Here is a 4,638-nt window from a genome sequence, read left to right as displayed (position 1 = left end):
GAACGCGAGGGGCCCGGCCTTTCCCACCCAAGCCTGCGCTGCTTTCTCAAAAAGCCTCTGATCCTTGCCTTCCGGGAAAACGCGCCGGGTCTGCCTTTTTAAAAGCCCGGTTATTAAGGCCATACGGTAAATTCAGGATCAATGTAATGCAACTTTTTCGTTTTCACTCAATCCTAACCCGTGTTAGTTTATTCTAGGCAGCCCGTCCCTTCATTTCTATTAACAATCTGGATAAACACATGCACAAATAACACGAATAATAGCAGACGAACAATTAGAGAATGTTCTAGGAGGTCACCCCAGGCCGTCCCCGCTCGGTTTTACAAGCGCCCCTCCCTCGGCGGGGTAACTGGGTGGGCTGGCGCCCTCTGCGCCGGCCGGGGACTGCCACCAGAGCCGCTGCGGCGCCCCGCGGAGCTCGCGGCCTCTGTCTCGGGATCGGGAAACTTGAGCTTCGTAAATGGGGCTTCTCCCCCTGCCCCCTCATGATGGCGGAGGAAAGGCTGGCCCCGGGAGCGGCCAGACCCGGGAAACTGGCTCGTCTTTCGCTGCGACCGGCCACTGCGGAGGCTGCGAGGCGCGGCCTGCTGGGACGGTATTGGGAGGCAGGGAGGGAGTGTGTGTGTGTGTGTGTGTGTGTGTGTGTGCAAGGGAGGATCAAAGAGACTATCCCAGGTCTTTTCCTGGCTCGGGAATGACATCCAGTCGGAGGGGAGCTGGGCGGGGGGACTTGGGGGCCACTCTGCGCGGGGCTTCCCCTCCAGCCCCGAGCCCCGCAGCTCGGCAACACCGGCCGAGGAGACACCAAATCCCGGCAAGTTAACGAAAAGCCCCCAGCCTACTTATTGGGGACAAGAGACAACGCAGTGAGGCAGGTCCTCACTGGCAAATCGGAAAAGGCCCGAGGGAATTACCCGGATGATGCTCTTGACGTCCTACCCGCCCCCACCAATTTACCTGCCCCTGGACTTGCTGGACCAAAGGGGTTTGTGCTCTTATTCTCCTCCTCAATCTTCGATCCCCAGGCCTTCGGGGCCCTGGAAGGATCCAGCCAACGCCTCTCCCTTTGTCTGACCTTAGGGTAAGAGAGGCGTGGGCGCCTGGGTCAAGTTCACGATCTGGCTGGCCGGCGTCTTTTAGGGCAAGTGGGGCCACCGTTTGCATCTGGACGGGAAGGGTTCTTAGCAAATGGGGGGGGGGGAAGCGCGTAGGGAGGGGCAGAGAAGTTGTGAGAAGGGATTTTTCATTCTAATCTGTTGTTCCCATTCTCACACCACCTCCCCCAGCTCTGTAGGGGAGAAATAATTCGCTCTGAAACGAGGCTTTTTATTTGGGAACATAAATAAGAAGGTCTCGGAATGAGCTTCCCAGAAATGGTCTTAAGTCTTTGGTACTTGGGTAGTTTTTTGTTAGTTCGGTGCTGGCGTTTATGAAAGTTAAGGATTTACAGTGTTCGGCACAAGGGTTTCTGCGGAATTTGATTCAGTGGAAAAGAGACCACATTTACACGGCTCCCCCAAAAACCTCGGACTGCACACATTGAAATAATTTCCCCCAACATTCTTGCCCCTTAAAAAAAAAAACACCTTAAAGTGAAGAAAACCGATCCAGATCATAGAAAATAGAATATAAGACTAAAACACACATATGCTTTTAAAACTTTTTATAAACGACCCTTTAAAAAAATCATATTTTTCAATGCCGTGTTTTACAATTTTCAACCAGTGTTATTACTTTCGTGTTCTCCTCCTCCCAACATAGTTATATACGTCCTAACTTGGTTTTAAAACAGTGTACTGTGCATATACTATGTTTTAAGCAATTTCACAAGGTATTGCTGTCTTCTAAATGCTATTTTAAATTGCATAATATGCAATAGATGGAGTTGCCGTAATTTTGAAAACCGTTTACCTAATGTTACCCTTAAAAAGGAAAGATTTTATCTTTTTTTCTGGCTAGAAAAATAACACATTCTTATTATTAAAATTTTCAAAAATATAAAAAAGAAAATAAGAACCGGCCCAAGTTTAGCAAAGTTAATATTTTGTTGTCTTTTCTTCAGTTATTTTGCCTTGTACATATGTATAATTTCAAAATTGAGATCTGCATGAACTTTTTATCTCATCCTCTAATTTAATATGAGATTATGAGCACTTCCCAGGGTTATTAAATATTCTTCGAAAGCATGGTTTTAATGACGGCGTAGTATCCAATTCACCAGATGTGCGTCAAAAAGCATTTTTAAAATCACTGGTCATTTAGATTGTTTCCATGTTTGCTTTTAAAAATAATTCATAAGAGGGAAGTTATTATGCCTCTGAATATGTTTGGCAGAGAGATGAGAGTTGAAAAACCTTGGAATAGGATGCTTCCAATTTTTAATGTTAAAAATTCCCCCTTGTATTTATTGGGAGGGAGTAAAGGGAGGCTTTTTAGAGTGCTCCAGACGTTCTGTGTTTTGATCAAGATGGAAGTTACATGTATGTACACATGAGTAAAAATTCATGAAGCTGAACATTTAAGTTTTGTGCGTGTACTTTTTAAAAATTTGATATTATTGCTCTCCCACCTCAGAAAGCCTGTGTCCATTTACAAAGAAAAACAGCATTGCAGGAAATTGGTGGAGGAAGTCAAGAAGGGGGGGAGGGTCGGTTCACCCCTTGCTAGGGTATTGTCTTTGGTTCATAGAGACCAAAATATTTACCAAAAGTAAATATTTGACAGTTAGTGATGGGGGGGGGGAAGATCTTGGCCCTTCTTCCCCACTCCAGTGCTAACTCTAGCGAGATAGAGAAGGTTTTTCTCTTCTAGTTGCACTCCTGTGGCTTTGAAATCCTTGCTGAGTGGGAGAGGAATAAAAATAGGGTGGAAGAGGTTTAAAAAGTTAAAATGAGCATAAATGGCTGGCTCACCTAACATTGTCATGTAAAATAGAAATGCAGTGCTTTAAAAATATAATATAAAAAGAAAAAAATGTTTCAGAAGTAGATTCATTTTGGATTTCTTTTGTAATCTACTTTCACCTAAAAAGATGGCAGGCACAACTTGGAGTTTGTAGGGATGACTGCTTTCCTGGGTGACAACGAGGACCTGGAGGGAGTGGAGTCTGGTGTCTGAGTTGAGTTTTATTGACACTGTTTTGTGGAGCCAGTGAGGCTGTGTGCTGGCCGGAACATTGGCTTAATCCTTTGGATGCTGGGGAGAGGAAGAAAACAACCTTTCTGCTATTGGGCATCAGAGTTACTTCCTGCTTATGCTTCAGATAGGAGACTGCTGCAACCTCACAGTTTGGAATTTAATAGTGATTTCTTATTGCTGATTGTTATTTCATTTCTTTTTCTCTTTTTTTTTTTTTTTGAATTGGAGTCTCACTCTGTCGCTCAGACTGGAGTGCAGTGGCTGCTCCCGGCCACCGCAGCCTCGGCCTGCTGGGCTCTGGCGATCCTTTTGCCTCAGCCTTCCAAGTAGCTGGAACTACGGGTGCGTGCTACCACACCTGGCTGATTTTTGATTTATTGTAGAGATGAGGTCTCGCCAAGTTGCCCAGGCGGGTCTCGAACCCGCGGGCTCAGGCAATCCACTCACCTCAGCCTCCCAAAGGCGCGGGATTACAGGCTGAGCCACCGAGCCCGGCTTCATTTCTTTTTCATTTAGAATCAGGGTAAAGTTGGATTTTGAATATTTTATTTAAAAAAAGACATCAGAGACATCTTTTCATGTCAGAAAATGTCCTGTGGGTATTTTCTTTATAAAGCTTCTCCTCCTTTAGCTTGATGAATATTTACCCACAGAACCACCATTCAGAACAAGATATAGAACATTTCTTCCACCATTGTCGGTTTCCTCTGATCCTTTTCCAGTATAATTTTCCAGAGGTAACTGCCATTCTGATTTCTATTGACATTGATTTGTGTTGCTTGTTCTTGAACTTTGTATAAATAGAATCATACATTGTGTACTCTTTGAGGTCTGGTTTCCTTCTTTCACCAAAATGTCTGTGAGATTTGTCCACGTTATTTTGAGTATCTGTAGTTTACTCTTTTAAAGTGCTCTCTGCTATCCCATTTTGTGGATGTATTACACTTAGTTTATATACTCACCTGTTGATGGACATTCGAGTTGCTTCTATTTTCGGCTATTATGAATAAAGCTACTGTGAATATTCTTTTTTTTTTTTTTTGAGTTGAAGTCTTACTCTGTCGCCCAGACTGGAGTGCAGTGGCCGCTCCCGGCCACCGCAGCCTTGACCTGCTGGGCTCCGGCGATCCTTCTGCCTCAGCCTTCCAAGTAGTTGAAACTATAGGCGTGCGCTACCATGCCCCGCTTTTTTTTTTTTTTTTTTTTTTATTGTAGAGATGAGGTCTCGCCAAGTTGCCCGGGTGGGTCTCGAACCTGCAGACTCAGGCAATCCACTCACCTTAGCCTCCCAAAGCGTGGGATTACAGGTTGAGCCACCGAGCCTGGCTTGTGAATATTCTTGAACAGGTCTTTTGTTGGATCTATGGAGTCATTTCTTACAGAAATGCTGGATTGTAGAGTAGATATTGTATATGTTTAACTTACTATGTGGTATTTTTTTTTTTTTTTTTGAGTTGGAGTGTCACTCTGTCGCCCAGACTGGAGTGCAGTGGCCGCTCC

This window comes from Carlito syrichta, unplaced genomic scaffold (assembly GCF_000164805.1).
Source record: "Carlito syrichta isolate Samal-C Ts95f unplaced genomic scaffold, Tarsius_syrichta-2.0.1 Scaffold305705, whole genome shotgun sequence".
Lineage (NCBI taxonomy): Eukaryota > Metazoa > Chordata > Mammalia > Primates > Tarsiidae > Carlito > Carlito syrichta.
Note: the sequence above shows the minus strand (reverse complement) of the source record.